The sequence below is a fragment of the Hyla sarda genome, chromosome 9, assembly GCF_029499605.1.
Source record: "Hyla sarda isolate aHylSar1 chromosome 9, aHylSar1.hap1, whole genome shotgun sequence".
Lineage (NCBI taxonomy): Eukaryota > Metazoa > Chordata > Amphibia > Anura > Hylidae > Hyla > Hyla sarda.
Window position 1 is genome coordinate 4,593,575 of NC_079197.1, and position 17,715 is coordinate 4,611,289.

The window sequence follows — 17,715 nt, forward strand, 5'->3', positions numbered from 1 at the left end:
CTCTATATATTTGTGTGTAGAGGGTGGGTGCCTCCTCAGGAGATGTGATTAGAATAGGAGTTTGGCTATAAGCGCCCCCCCCCCTCTCTATATATATCTGTGTGTAGAGGGTGGGTGCCTCCTCAGGAGATGTGATTAGAATAGGAGTTTGGCTATAAGCGCCCCCCCCCCTCTCTATATATATCTGTGTGTAGAGGGTGGGTGCCTCCTCAGGAGATGTGATTAGAATAGGAGTTTGGCTATAAGCGCCCCCCCCCCCCCCTCTCTATATATTTGTGTGTAGAGGGTGGGTGCCTCCTCAGGAGATGTGATTAGAATAGGAGTTTGGCTATAAGCGCCCCCCCCCCCCCTCTCTATATATCTGTGTGTAGAGGGTGGGTGCCTCCTCAGGAGATGTGATTAGAATAGGAGTTTGGCTATAAGCGCCCCCCCCTCTCTATATATTTGTGTGTAGAGGGTGGGTGCCTCCTCAGGAGATGTGATTAGAATAGGAGTTTGGCTATAAGCGCCCCCCCCCCCTCTCTATATATCTGTGTGTAGAGGGTGGGTGCCTCCTCAGGAGATGTGATTAGAATAGGAGTTTGGCTATAAGCGCCCCCCCCCCCCCCCTCTCTATATTTGTGTGTGTCGCCCCCTCTCTCCTGCCCTGGGTTGTGGTTGCAGTCAGCACAATGAAGCTGTAATGTCACATTAGTTTGTGTGTGCGGCTCCTGCCTCTCTCCCTCATACAGTTAGTGGATCAGTTCATGGAAACATTTGCAGTGCAAGCAGATTCTCCCCGGATTGACAAATAAACAGCGTCCCTGATACTTGATCTGCATATTAAGCCATTTTATGACATATTCAGATTTGCAGTCATCACTCTATAGTACAGGCATTTCTGCTGCTCTATGGGACTTCTCTAAACTGTTAGCACCATCTCTGCACAATGATAGCAACTACTCCAATATAGGGAAGGTGGGGGGGAGATAGATAGATAGATAGAGATAGATAGAGATAGATAGAGATAGATAGATAGATAGATAGATAGAGATAGATAGATAGAGATAGATAGATAGATAGATATGAGATAGATAGATAGATAGATAGATAGAGATAGATAGATAGATATGAGATAGATAGATAGATAGATATGAGATAGATAGATAGATAGATAGAGATAGATAGATAGATAGATATGAGATAGATAGATAGATAGAGATAGATAGATAGATAGAGATAGATAGAGATAGATAGATAGATAGATATGAGATAGATAGATAGATAGATAGAGATAGATAGATAGATATGAGATAGATAGATAGATAGATAGATAGATATGAGATAGATAGATAGATAGATAGATAGATAGAGATAGATAGATAGATAGATAGAGATAGATAGATAGATAGAGATAGATAGAGATAGATAGATATGAGATAGATAGATAGATAGATATGAGATAGATAGATAGATAGATAGATAGATAGAGATAGATAGATAGATAGATAGATATGAGATAGATAGATAGATAGATAGATAGATAGATAAGAGATAGATAGATAGATAGAGATAGATAGATAGAGATAGATAGAGATAGATAGATAGAGATAGATAGATAGAGATAGATAGATAGATAGATATGAGATAGATATGAGATAGATGGATAGAGATAGATAGATAGATATGAGATAGATAGATAGATATGAGATAGATAGATAGATATGAGATAGATAGATAGATATAGATGAGATAGATAGAGATGAGATAGATAGATATGAGATAGATAGATAAATAGATATGAGATAGATAGATAGAGATGAGATAGATAGATATGAGATAAATAGATAGATAAATAGAAATGAGATAGATAGATAGATATAGATGAGATAGATATATATGAGATAGATAGATAGATATGAGATAGATAGATATGAGATAGAGATAGATAGATAGATATGAGATAGATAGATATGAGATAGATATGAGAGAGAGAGATAGATAGATATGAGATAGATAGACAGATAAATTGATATGAGATAGACAGGCAGATAGATATTAGACAGGTAGATAGATATGAGAGAGATAGATAGATATGAGATAGATAGATAGATAGATAGATATGAGATAGATAGATATGAGATAGATAGATAGATAGATAGATATGAGATAGATATGAGATAGATATGAGATAGATATGAGATATATATGAGATGGATAGATATGAGATAGATAGATATGAGATAGATAGATATGAGATAGATAGATATGAGATAGATAGATATGAGATAGATAGATATGAGATAGATAGATATGAGATAGATAGATATGAGATAGATAGATATGAGATGGATAGATATGAGATAGATAGATAGATAGATATGAGATAGATGTGAGATAGATAGATATGAGATGGATAGATATGAGATAGATAGATACACATGATATATTGAAGCAGCACTACCACTATGAGGTCCGGTGTAGGTGTCCACAATCCACATAGCCTGAGTCAAGGCTCAATAGTCATATGAAGGAAGGCTGCAGCACTCAGGTCCACATGCGACTATTTCAAGCATGATAGATAGAATAGACATGAGTGGGATGTTTAGATATTATACAGTATAGATACAATAGATAATACATCTCTCAGACATATATATGATTCCTTCCCGTCCGCGCTCCATCATCTCGTCCTCTTCTATAGATGGATTCTCAGAGAAGTCTCAGTTTTAGAATATTGATACAATTTCCCATCATGATCGGCTCCCGACATCAATGATCCTGGTTATATCGTCAGAATATACCTGACACCTATAATGGGGCCTCATATCGGGGGGGGGCAGGTTACTTCCCCACATTCTATATATAATATATATATATATATATATATACACTCACTACTATGGTATTTGTGAAGCCGCTCTGCCGAGCTCTTCCAGGTACAGACTGCTGCAGAACATCCCATCTGTTATCATTCCCATACTATGTCTTCTCGCTTTGTTAACTCTTTGGGATCCATGTATGGCGGATCGAGTCAGAACTTGGCTTTTGATCAGATTCTGTAATGTAAACACTTTGGCCAAAAGTTGCTTATTGTTGTGGCCCTCTCATGCCGCTGCCTGTCTGCCACCCCCCCCCCCCCCAGCATGCCTGGACAGCTGTTTCCCAATCATTGTGCCTCCAGCTGTTGCAAAACCACAACTCCAGCATGCCCGGACAGCCGTTGGCTGTCCTGGCATGCTGGAGTTGAGGTTTTGCAACAGCTGGAGGCACCCTGATTGGGAAATAGCTGCCAAGGCATGCTGGGAGTTGTAGTTTTGCAAAATCTGGAGGCAACCTGATTGGGAAACGGCTGTCCGAGCATGCTGGGAGTTGTAGTTTTGCAACAGCTGGAGGAACTGGGGTATAGTCCAACGGTCTCCAAACTGTGTCCCTCCAGCTGTTGCAAAACTACATCTCCCAGCATGTTCAGACAGACATTGGCTGTCCGGGCATACTGGGAGTTGTAGTTTTGCAACAGCTGGAGGGACACTGTTTCAGACCACTGCTTTAGTTATCCCCTTTACTTTGACTGTTCATAGAGGGTATTTTAGGGGGTGCAGTTAATAGGGGTTCAGTAAGGATTGAGGAGCCCCCGTGGGGCCCTAACAGGCCGGCAGGCAGTATACAAAGAGCTAGGAAAAACTGCGCAGCTGCAAAATGGCGCAGATCGGATTATTAAAAGGCCCTGGCAGACTCCAGACTGTAGTGAGCGATGCACATATGGAACTTTCTGCATTTGTCAAAAAAGACGCACTAGATGGGAAATGCTGTCACAGCAGCGCCGACGATTTACGACAATGTCTGGTCTCCTTTTGTATTTTAGTGATGGTAGGAAAGGGTTAATGCATCCAGGAAAAATGTCGAGTCAATCGAAAGAAGAAAAAAAAAAAATAACCGAGAGAAAAGGGAAACTCAGGTTTATGTATCCAGCGCCAATCTAATTTCATGTTCACAATACTTTGCTTATCAGTCCCCAGTGGTGAGTAAGTTCTTCTAAAAGGAGGGAAGAGCCATCGATCGCCAGCGCCGAGCGCGGAGATAATAATGTCTGATCCGGGGGGCACAAACTTCCATCGTGGTGCACCGGTGACCTTGGGGACGGCGTGTAAGGTCGTGTTCACATGCGGTGGGTGAGGTTGGCACCAGGGCAGCCAGGATTGGAGATTGTCGACGCTGCGGCCAGAAAGATGTAAATATGGACGAGTCGCGTCCGATAATCCTCCGAGCGATTGTAACCGGTGTAATTAGAGGGAAAATATTATTCAATTAAAAGGATCTCTCTAAAGGATCGTACTGCAATATTAACCGATAGCGTGCCATGAGGAAGAGAGAGAGATATGAGATAGATAGATATGAGATAGATAGATAGATATGAGATAGATATGAGATAGATAGATATGAGATAGATAGATATAGATAGATATGAGATAGATAGATATGAGATAGATAGATATGAGATAGATATGAGATAGATAGATATGAGATAGATATGAGATAGATAGATATGAGATAGATATGAGATAGATAGATAGATATGAGATAGATAGATATGAGATAGATAGATATAGATAGATATGAGATAGATAGATATGAGATAGATAGATATGAGATAGATAGATAGATATGAGATAGATATGAGATAGATAGATATGAGATAGATATGAGATAGATAGATATGAGATAGATAGATATGAGATAGATAGATAGATATGAGATAGATAGATATGAGATAGATAGATAGATATGAGATAGATAGATATGAGATATATATGAGATAGATAGATATGAGATAGATAGATAGATAGATATGAGATAGATAGATATGAGATATATATGAGATAGATAGATATGAGTTAATAGATATGAGATAGACAGATAGATTGATATGAGATAGATAGATATGAGATAGATAGATATGAGATAGATAGATATGAGTTAATAGATATGAGATAGACAGATAGATAGATATGAGATAGATAGATAGATAGATATGAGATAGATACATATGAGATAGATAGATAGATAGATAGATAGATAGATGGATATGAGATGAGATAGATATGAGATAGATATGAGATAGATATGAGATAGATAGATATGAGATAGATAGATAGATAGATATGAGATAGATAGATATAGATAGATATGAGATAGATAGATAGATATGAGATAGATAGATAGATAGATATGAGATGGATAGATATGAGATAGATATGAGATAGATAGATAGATATGAGATGGATAGATATGAGATAGATATGGGATAGATATGAGATGGATAGATAGAGATAGATATGAGATAGATAGATATGAGATAGATATGAGATAGATAGATATGAGATAGATAGATAGATAGAGATGGATAGATATGAGATAGATATGGGATAGATATGAGATGGATAGATAGAAATAGATATGAGATAGATAGATATGAGATAGATATGAGATAGAAATGAGATAGATAGATATGAGATAGATAGATATGAGATAGATAAATATTAGATAGATAGGTAGATATGAGATAGATAGATAGATAGATAGATAGATATGAGATAGATAGATAGATATGAGATAGATAGTTATGAGATAGATATGAGATAGATAGATAGATAGATATGAGATAGATATGAGATAGATAGATATGAGATAGATATAGATAGATAGATATGAGATGGATAGATAGATAGATAGATGGATATGAGATAGATAGATATGAGATAGATAGATAGACATGAGATAGATAGATATATATGAGTTTGATAGATAGATGGATATGAGATAGATAGATATGAGATAGATAGATAGATAGATATGAGATAGATAGTTATGGGATAGATAGATAGATAGATAGATATGAGATAGATAGATATGAGATAGATAGATATATAGATAGATATGAGATAGATGAATATATAGATAGATATGAGATAGATGGATATATAGATAGATATGAGATATATAGATAGATATGAGATAGATACAGAGATAGATGTGTGTAATGTATGAGACGCAGATGTATAGGGCCCATTAGCGGATGATTTGGGCACCTTGGCTGTAGATAAATAATACATGGCCGTTCTGTTTTGGTACAAATACCTACAGGCTCATTAGATAAGAACCTCTCATTAAGGATCCGGCCCATCTGCTCACTGAGCCCCTTCACAGAGCCCAGCCGGACCCCCTGGTTTCTTAATCTTCATCTCCCATTTATGTTCGTACCCACAATTTGCAGATGTATCTGGGGTGAATTTGTCATTTATACGTTTTTTTGGTCTGTTTTGCATCTAAACTGTCATTACATAATGGATAATGCCATAGAATTACCTGCAGTCCTGTGTAAAAGTATCAAAGAGCGTCATCACTCTGGATCTGTTACATGTGACCGATGTATCAGCCGGTGGCTCCAGTTCTGCTACATATGAGACACAGTAGCTCGGTAGGACTTTTACTCTTTTACTGTAAGGTAAACTGATCCCAGCTCTGCTACATCTCTGCCTTTCCATATGGAACTCTAGAGGCTGAAGACTTCGCTCCCCTGAGGTTTAAAGGGGTATTAAAGGCCAACACTTTTTTTTATATATCAACTGGCTCCGGAAAGTTAAACAGATTTATAAATTACTTCTTTTAAAAAATCTTAATCCTTCCAATAGTTATTAGCTTCTGAAGTTGAGTTGTTGTTTTCTGTCTAACTGCTCTCTGATGACTCACGTCCCGGGAGCTGTGCAGTTCCTATGGGGATATTCTCCCATCATGCACAGCTCCCGGGACGTGACATCATCATTGAGCAGTTAGACAGAAAACTTCAGAAGCTAATAACTATTGGAAGGATTAAGATTTTTTAATAGAAGTAATTTACAAATCTGTTTAACTTTCCGGAGCCAGTTGATATATAAAAAAAAGTTTTGGCCTGGAATACCCCTTTAATCTGCTCCTTTCCATCCTGGATATTTCTATATTCTATGTATGGAAATTGCTGAACACCATTATTCTCCATGTGGCTCTACACCAGTGGTGTCCAAACTGTGGCCCTCCAGATGTTGCAAAACTACAACTCCCAGCATTCCCGGACAGCCGTTGGCTGTCCGGGCATGCTGGGAGTTGTAGTTTTGCAACAGCTAGAGGCACCTTGCTTGGTCCACAGTTTAAAAAAGCATCGGTCTAGGCTGTCTGGGCATGCTAGGAGTTGTAGTTTTGCAACAGCTAGAGGCACCTTGCTTGGTCCACAGTTTAAAAAAGCACTGGTCTAGGCTGTCTGGGCATGCTGGGAGTTGTAGTTTTGCAACAGCTGGAGGCACCTTGCTTGGTCCACAGTTTAAAAAAGCACTGGTCTAGGCTGTCTGGGCATGGTGGGAGTTGTAGTTTTGCAACAGCTGGAGGCACCTTGCTTGGTCCACAGTTTAAAAAAGCACTGGTCTAGGCTGTCTGGGCATGGTGGGAGTTGTAGTTTTGCAACAGCTGGAGGCACCTTGCTTGGTCCACAGTTTAAAAAAGCACTGGTCTAGGCTGTCTGGGCATGCTGGGAGTTGTAGTTTTGCAACAGCTGGAGGCACCTTGCTTGGTCCACAGTTTAAAAAAGCACTGGTCTAGGCTGTCTGGGCATGCTGGGAGTTGTAGTTTTGCAACAGCTAGAGGCACCTTGCTTGGTCCACAGTTTAAAAAAGCACTGGTCTAGGCTGTCTGGGCATGCTGGGAGTTGTAGTTTTGCAACAGCTGGAGGCACCTTGCTTGGTCCACAGTTTAAAAAAGCACTGGTCTAGGCTGTCTGGGCATGCTGGGAGTTGTAGTTTTGCAACAGCTGGAGGCACCTTGCTTGGTCCACAGTTTAAAAAAGCACTGGTCTAGGCTGTCTGGGCATGGTGGGAGTTGTAGTTTTGCAACAGCTGGAGGCACCTTGCTTGGTCCACAGTTTAAAAAAGCACTGGTCTAGGCTGTCTGGGCATGGTGGGAGTTGTAGTTTTGCAACAGCTGGAGGCACCTTGCTTGGTCCACAGTTTAAAAAAGCACTGGTCTAGGCTGTCTGGGCATGCTGGGAGTTGTAGTTTTGCAACAGCTGGAGGCACCTTGCTTGGTCCACAGTTTAAAAAAGCACTGGTCTAGGCTGTCTGGGCATGCTGGGAGTTGTAGTTTTGCAACAGCTAGAGGCACCTTGCTTGGTCCACAGTTTAAAAAAGCACTGGTCTAGGCTGTCTGGGCATGCTGGGAGTTGTAGTTTTGCAACAGCTGGAGGCACCTTGCTTGGTCCACAGTTTAAAAAAGCACTGGTCTAGGCTGTCTGGGCATGCTGGGAGTTGTAGTTTTGCAACAGCTGGAGGCACCTTGCTTGGTCCACAGTTTAAAAAAGCACTGGTCTAGGCTGTCTGGGCATGGTGGGAGTTGTAGTTTTGCAACAGCTGGAGGCACCTTGCTTGGTCCACAGTTTAAAAAAGCACTGGTCTAGGCTGTCTGGGCATGGTGGGAGTTGTAGTTTTGCAACAGCTGGAGGCACCTTGCTTGGTCCACAGTTTAAAAAAGCACTGGTCTAGGCTGTCTGGGCATGCTGGGAGTTGTAGTTTTGCAACAGCTGGAGGCACCTTGCTTGGTCCACAGTTTAAAAAAGCACTGGTCTAGGCTGTCTGGGCATGCTGGGAGTTGTAGTTTTGCAACAGCTAGAGGCACCTTGCTTGGTCCACAGTTTAAAAAAGCACTGGTCTAGGCTGTCTGGGCATGCTGGGAGTTGTAGTTTTGCAACATCTGGAGGGCCACAGTTTGGACACCACTGCTCTACACAGAATATATGATACTTGTCTTACAATGCGTCTATTAAAGGAGGCACGGAACGGCCAGTCCTCCTCCCTGTCTCCTGTGCCGGTGAATAGAATCTATTGTCCCAGGCCGGGTGAGGCTCACTGTACTGTACTGTTCTTCAATGGAACGAGTGACAGAAAAAGCAGAAAACGCCCTTTAATATATTATAGTGCTATAATCATTGCTTTATGTCACATATCTCCAGAGATTTACCCCCACATATATATTGTAAGCGCTGGACTCCAGGTATACAGCTGCTTTAGGCTTCCAATATAGTGGTGCGAAAGGACCCTTAAAGCTGGCGCCGCCACTTCTGGTGAAGGAAGAAGGATTCATGAACTCCACAAGTACTTCTGAGCGTATTATTAGATAAAATAATAAAATACTAGTACAATAATGCATTTCGGGAATCACCTCCCCCTTCCTCAGATTAATAGTGCTTTAGGCAGTGACTTCAATATTCTCCAAAATATATACTAAGACTCTATATAAGCCTCTTATCATCTCTTATTCATGGTTCCTACCATAACAAGCAATTGTGAAAAGGACTACAGATACCAGAATTCCAACCCCTATGTTCAAAAATATAGTATAATACTGCTCCTATATACAAAAATATAACTACTATAATGCTGCTCCTATATACAAGAATATAACTACTATAATACCGCTCCTATATACAAAAATATAACTACTATAATACTGCTCCTATATACAAGAATATAACTACTATAATACTGCTCCTATATACAAGAATATAACTACTATAATACTGCCTCCTATATACAAGAATATAACTACTATAATACTGCTCCTATATACAAGAATATAACTACTATAATACTGCTCCTATATACAAGAATATAACTACTATAATACTGCTCCTATATACAAGAATATAACTACTATAATACTGCTCCTATATACAAGAATATAACTACTATAATACTGCTCCTATATACAAAAATATAACTACTATAATGCTGCTCCTATATACAAGAATATAACTACTATAATACTGCTCCTATATACAAAAATATAACTACTATAATACTGCTCCTATATACAAGCATATAACTACTATAATACTGCTCCTATATACAAGAATATAACTACTATAATACTGCTCCTATATACAAGAATATAACTACTATAATACTGCTCCTATATACAAGAATATAACTACTATAATACTACCTCCTATATACAAGAATATTACTACTATAATACTGCTCCTATATACATGAATATAACTACTATAATACTGCTCCTATATACAAGAATATACCTACTATAATACTGCTCCTATATACAAGAATATAACTACTATAATACTGCTCCTATATACAAGAATATAACTACTATAATACTGCCTCCTATATACAAGAATATAACTACTATAATACTGCTCCTATATACAAGAATATAACTACTATAATACTGCCTCCTATATACAAGAATATAACTACTATAATACTGCTCCTATATACAAGAATATAACTACTATAATACTGCTCCTATATACAAGAATATAACTACTATAATACTGCTCCTATATACAAGAATATAACTACTATAATACTGCTCCTATATACAAGAATATAACTACTATAATACTGCTCCTATATACAAAAATATAACTACTATAATGCTGCTCCTATATACAAGAATATAACTACTATAATACTGCTCCTATATACAAAAATATAACTACTATAATACTGCTCCTATATACAAGCATATAACTACTATAATACTGCTCCTATATACAAGAATATAACTACTATAATACTGCTCCTATATACAAGAATATAACTACTATAATACTGCTCCTATATACAAGAATATAACTACTATAATACTACCTCCTATATACAAGAATATTACTACTATAATACTGCTCCTATATACATGAATATAACTACTATAATACTGCTCCTATATACAAGAATATACCTACTATAATACTGCTCCTATATACAAGAATATAACTACTATAATACTGCTCCTATATACAAGAATATAACTACTATAATACTGCCTCCTATATACAAGAATATAACTACTATAATACTGCCTCCTATATACAAGAATATAACTACTATAATACTGCCTCCTATATACAAGAATATAACTACTATAATACTGCCTCCTATATACAAGAATATAACTACTATAATACTGCCCCTATATACAAGAATATAACTACTATAATACTGCCTCCTATATACAAGAATATAACTACTATAATACTGCTCCTATATACAAGAATATATCTACTATAATACTGCCTCCTATATACAAGAATATAACTACTATAATACTGCTCCTATATATAAGAATATAACTGCTATAATACTGCTCCTATATACAAGAATATAACTACTATAATACTGCCCCTATATACAAGAATATAACTACTATAATACTGCCTCCTATATACAAGAATATAACTACTATAATACTGCCTCCTATATATAAGAATATAACTACTATAATACTGCTCTATATACAAGAATATAACTACTATAATACTGCCCCTATATACAAGAATATAACTACTATAATACTGCCCCTATATACAAGAATATAACTACTATAATACTGCTCCTATATACAAGAATATATCTACTATAATACTGCCTCCTATATACAAGAATATATCTACTATAATACTGCTCCTATATACAAGAATATAACTACTATAATACTGCTCCTATATACAAGAATATAACTACTATAATACCGCCTCCTATATACAAGAATATAACTACTATAATACTGCTCCTATATACAAGAATATAACTACTATAATACTGCTCCTATATACAAGAATATAACTACTATAATACTGTCTCCTATATACAAGAATATAACTACTATAATACTGCCTCCTATATACAAGAATATAACTACTATAATACTGCTCCTATATACAAGAATATAACTACTATAATACCGCCTCCTATATACAAGAATATATCTACTATAATACTGCTCCTATATACAAGAATATAACTACTATAATACTGCTCCTATATACAAGAATATAATTACTATAATACTGCTCCTATATACAAGAATATAACTACTATAATACTGCTCCTATATACAAGAATATAACTACTATAATACTGCTCCTATATACAAGAATATAACTACTATAATACTGCTCCTATATACAAGAATATAACTACTATAATACTGCTCCTATATACAAGAATATAACTACTATAATACTGCCCCTTATATACAAGAATATAACTACTATAATACTGCCTCCTATATACAAGGATATAACTAATATAATACTGCTCCTATATACAAGAATATAACTACTATAATACTGCTCCTATATACAAGAATATAACTACTATAATACTGCCTCCTATATACAAGGATATAACTACTATAATCCTTGTTCTGGAGGATGATCTGCCCCCATGAACACCTCTGTTCCATTGTATTTTCTCCTTCTGATCTATGGATGGGTCTCGGCTTCTTTATCTTATTACTATTTAATTCTTAGACCTTTGCCCTGTTTTTCTCTTGTCTTATTGTTTTTTTTATTCTTTGTCCTGTATGCTGTTTTTTAACCTTTATTAATGATTTTGCCGTCGTGAAGTTTTTGTCCTGGTGAAGTAACTTCGCCTTCCGCTACGTGCTGTCCCTTTAAATGACACAATATTGCGGTGTCGGTTCTTAGGGGTTAATTATTCTATTATCGGAGATTTAATGAGTTTTTTTTGTTTTTTTTTTGGCCGCTCCGTTTCCCTCCTGCACCAGTAACACTTGTAGATGAAAAGTCTCCGACATTAATTCGTAACCGCATGAGACGTGAGGTTGTGTAGATGAGATGGTGGACGGGAGCCGCCATGTAATCATCCTCCACCGGCGTTAATGGGGGGGTGAGGTGCCCGGCTCCCAGCAATCTCAATAACATTCGGCTCTATGGGATGAAAGATGGATTTTTGGTGGCTCCAGTCATTTGTCTCAATCAGGTGGTCTTCATCTTTGGGAGGGGGGACGAACGAGACCTTAACATAGATATATGAAGGCTGTAATTCAGATCAATGTGCGCCTACCATTCCCACCGCGACCGCACCGCTAAACCTAATATTTACTCTTGATTTTCTTGTAGATTTCAGCTCTGACCCCTACAACATGAACGTGCCTAATAATAAAGTCCTCAATCCTCTTAAAGGGACAGGCCTCCACATTCTATGTCAACTGCTAGGACGCAGCAGAGCTCAGGACACTTACCATTGTAGTGGAATTTATTGTGTTTGTTAAACGTCAATCTATAAGTTCTGAGGATCCATTACCGGAACGGATATAGTTACTCTGCGCTGTGATAGCAAATATTTTCCATTTCTGTATGGTGTGAACATGTGTCTCTCTTGGCTTATAGTATTTAGGTTTAGGGGGTGCTTACTTGCCACTTGAGTCCCAATTATGGCCGGAAAATCCAACAATATATAGACCATAAAGGGCACAGTGTATTCAGACTTGGTTCAAAATTTGCCCTTTTAATTTGGCATTTATTGGCCCCTCGTGGGTGGGACTCAAATATTCATATTTTTTTTCTTCCCTTTTAGTTTTCTTCCCATTTAGTTCCGAACGCTGTGCTCTGCATGGGGCTGGCTACGCCCCCTTGTTCCATTAGGCCGCTACTCCTCAATGCAAGTCTATGGGAGGGGGCATGGCGGCCGCCACGCACCCTCCCATAGACTTGCATTGAGGAGTAGAGGTCTGACGGAACAAGGGGGCGTAGCCAACCCCCACCGCGCGTGCACTAATGTTCTGAACGCTGGCCAGTGGAGTACCCCTATAAGGTCGAGGGTACAGATATAGCAGTTGGACATGAGCCTTGATAACTAAGAAGACTCAACAGCTCCTTTACCCCCTGTGAAAGCATCATAATATATAGGCCATAAAGGGCACGGTGTATTCAGACTTCTTGTCTCCTGGACTTAAAATCTTGATTTTTCCTATTTCAGGTTGGCTGCAGATATATCTGTTGGACATGAGTCCTGATACCTAAGGAAACTCAACAGATCCTTTACCCCTGAAAAAATACCATAATAGGTGGGGGCATCTTACAGATTTTGCATTGGGGTCCAGATGCCTTAAGTACTGGAAGGATTAAGATTTTTTAATAGAAGTGATTTACAAATCTGTTTAACTTTCTGGCACCAGTTGATTAAAAAAAATAAAAGTTTCCCACGGGAGTACCCCTTTAAGTAGAGGGGGGATTATTTCCAGCAGTCTCAATTACAGCAGGACAATCCAACAATATATAAACCATAAAGGGCAGAGTGGATTTAAACTTGGTTAGAAAGTAGACATTTAGTTCATCATTTCTTGGCTCCTCGTGGGCGGGACTTAAATATTCTATTTTTCAATATTTAAGGTCGAGGGTGCAGATATAACAGTTGCAGATGGGCCCAAATAACTAAGGAGCTAACGGCTTCTTTACCCCCGGTGAAAGCATCATGATAGGTGGGGGCCATGTTTTTAGATTTAGCAGTGGGGCCTAGGCACCTTAAAGGGGTATTCCAGGCAAAACCTTTTTTTTATATATATATATATATATATATATATATAACAACTGGCTCCGCAAGATAAACAGATTTGTAAATTACTTCTATTAAAAAATCGTAATCCTTCCAATAGTTATTAGCTTCTGAAGTTTTCTGTCTAACTGCTCAATGATGATGTCACGTCCCGGGAGCTGTGCATGATGGGAGAATATCCCCATAGGAACTGCACAGCTCCCGGGACGTGAGTCATCAGAGAGCAGACAGAAAACAACTCAACTTCAGAAGCTAATAACTATTGGAAGGATTAAGATTTTTTAATAGAAGTAATTTACAAATCTGTTTAACTTTCCGGAGCCAGTTGATATATAAAAAAAAAGTTTTGGCCTGGATAACCCCTTTAAGTTACTTCCCCAAATACAGGGATTTTGGTAAGTGACTCATTGCCTAAGGTGAAGAAAATCCTAGCAATGGTATACATGTCTGCTATGTGGCCCTTGTAGAGACGGGCCCCATGCTGATAGTTCCCACCCCTCAGTGATGATAACCAGCGCGGGACTTTCCCCTGAGGAGCTAAAATTGAAAATGACCCCAAAGATCAAGGAAAGGTCGTAGTTTAATGGGAAACAATTGGGGGCTCGACCTTTGCTGTGGTCCGTTTCCCCCTTTCCGTCCTCAGGCCACGCCCCCACTTCCTGCCACGTTCGCCATGATAGCTTTTTTTTTTTGTCTTTTTTACTTTCTATCCTCCTCTGTTTTGTAATATACACGTTTAATATACACGGAAGTTAATTTTTAATTTGCTTCTGTTACGACCTAAATTGCTTTTCTCTTGTAAAATATTGAAAACTCTGCCCCATGCGAGCCACGAGGGTCCGCGGCGACAAACGCGACTTTTTTCTATTACGGTAGTTTTATGGGATTTAATTGCTGCATCTCCCACGTTGCCCTTTGCCGCTTAGTTTAGCATTTGATGTATATTTACTAATTAAATATCCGCCGTATATACTTATGCCCTAATGAAAGCCCCTTTGGGGCAAAAAAAAAAAGCTAAACTTTTTTAACTATCTTAGTGCGACAAGAGCTTCTCTAGGTTCCCATGACAACACTTCCTGTCACTATGTTTTTTATTTATTTTTATTGATAAAATGGACCTCATAGCAACTAATCAGATGATACGCTTTTAAAAAAAGACTGCCTGAGCCTAAGACAGGAAGTGTTGTCATAGGGAAGAATTCAGTAAACCTAAACACAACCTGCAACATGCTGCAAGAACTTGCGCTTTTTTTTTAGTTTATAAAGAATGTGTACTTGCTTCAGTGGAAATCCACACTCATTTTCTGGTTTAGGGTACGTTCACACTGGCGAATTACCTGCAGAATTTCCGCAGTGTAATTGCTGCGGGAAATCTGCAGCAGATTTTTCTACCATTGACTTCAATAGGTCAAAAGGAAGATCTGCAAATCTACCTCTACTGCGGATTTTCTGCTGACCCATTTAAGTCAATGGTAGCACAATCCGCTGCAGATTTTCCACAGCAAATACGCTGTGGAAATTCTGAAGGTAATCTGCCCGTGTGAACGTACCCTTAGCCATTCTGAAAAAGCAGAGCTGCAGTGTAAAGCAAGGACAGTCTAAACCTACAACGAAACAGCCGAACACAATAGAGTAGAGCAGTGTTTTCCAAGCGGTGTGCCTCCAGCTGTTGCAAAACTACAACTCCCAGCAGGACCGGACAGCCAACGGCTGTCCGGTCATGCTGAGAGTTGTAGTTTTGCAACAGCTGGAGGCACCCTGGTTGGGAAGCCCTGGAGTGATCATATATGACTTTAATGCAGGAAAAAATGGAGGAGAAACAGCCTGAATTACTGAGACTGTCCAGATTAGAAGCAAATCCTCATAGCAAACCTCTCCTGCTCTGGACAGTTCCTGACATGGACAGAGGTGTCAGCAGAGAGCACTGTGGTCATACCGGAAAGAACTACACAACTTCCTCTGGAACATACAGCAGCTAATAAGTACTGTAAGGGTTAAGATTTTTAAATAGAAGTAATTTACCAATCTGTTTAACTTTCTGGCACCAGTTGAAAGGGGTAATCCAGAGGAACAATTTTTTATTTTTTTTTTGCAAATCATCAGGTGCCAGAAAGTTAAACAGATTTGTAAATTACTTCTATTTAATCCAGTACTTCCAGTACTCATCAGATGCTGTATGCTCCACAGGAAGTTGTGTAGTTCTTTCCAGTCTGTCCACAGTGCTCTCTGCTGCCACCACTGCCATGTCAGGAACTGTCCCCATAACAAACCTCTCCTGCTCTGGACAGTTCCTGACACGGACAGAGGTGTCAGCAGAGAGCACTGCGGATAGACTGGAAAGAGCTACACAACTTCCTGTGGTGCATACAGCAGCTGATAAGTACTGGAAGGATTAAGATTTTTGATATAGAAGTAATATACAAATCTAAAACAAAGATTAACCACACCTCAAGAATACTACCCTAGGGTACACAGTGAATAATTGTTTGAGACATAAAGTTTTGAAAAAAAGTGCAGATTTTATTAAAACAATAAAAACCTAAATGGTTAAAAATATCAGAGCAATGTCAATGTTATCTTAAACTGTCATTGGGCCCTAATGACAGATTTAGAAAATATGAATATATATATAGCAACCACCTAATATAGAATAATCTATAGATGTAAAAAACAAATGCAATTTTTCAACGATATATAATGATCCGGAGTCGACTATTAGTCCGGCACCTATGATGAATAAAAAAGGGCTGATAGTCCGGCACTTGTAATGGAAAAGGCAAAGTCACTTGATGGACTGATGTACAGGTGTATAAAAAGCTGCCCACAGTTGTTAGACAAATGCAAAGTTCAACCTCACCCTGGCTGCTGGTCCCGTACTGCGACGGGCCGATAGTTGAAATTCTTGTGTTGGCTGCAGCAATCCCGGCGTGAGAGCCTGGATGGATATGAGCTTCGGCAGGAGACTCTCTCGGGAGCGGTCCGTGGTATCGGCAAATACCTGGATGTGTATCGGACCTTCGCTGGAGAGATCGTGGCTGGGTTCTGGTATTGCAGGCAGCAGGTTGGTAATGCGCTCAGTGGGAGAGGATGTTTGATGAATGCAGCAAGTGGTGCACAAAGTTCTGGGCCGGCTTCAGTCTAGGTGGTGCGTGCAAATTGTGCTCTGTTCAGATTAGATATCAGCCTAGACGCGTTTCAGGGTGCTAAAAAAGACCCCTTCCTATACATCAGTCCATCAAGTGACTTTGCCTTTTCCATTTCAAGTGCCGGACTATCAGCCCTTTTTTATTCATCATAGGTGCCGGACTAATAGTCGACTCCGGATCATTATATG

The 17,715-nt window shown here is 38.7% G+C and overlaps 1 protein-coding gene across 2 annotated transcripts in view; it reads left to right on the forward strand.

The window, feature by feature from the left end:
• NTNG2 (netrin G2) overlaps positions 1-17,715 on the forward strand; it is a 191,347-nt gene that overhangs the window by 76,791 nt on the left and 96,841 nt on the right. The window lies entirely within an intron of this gene.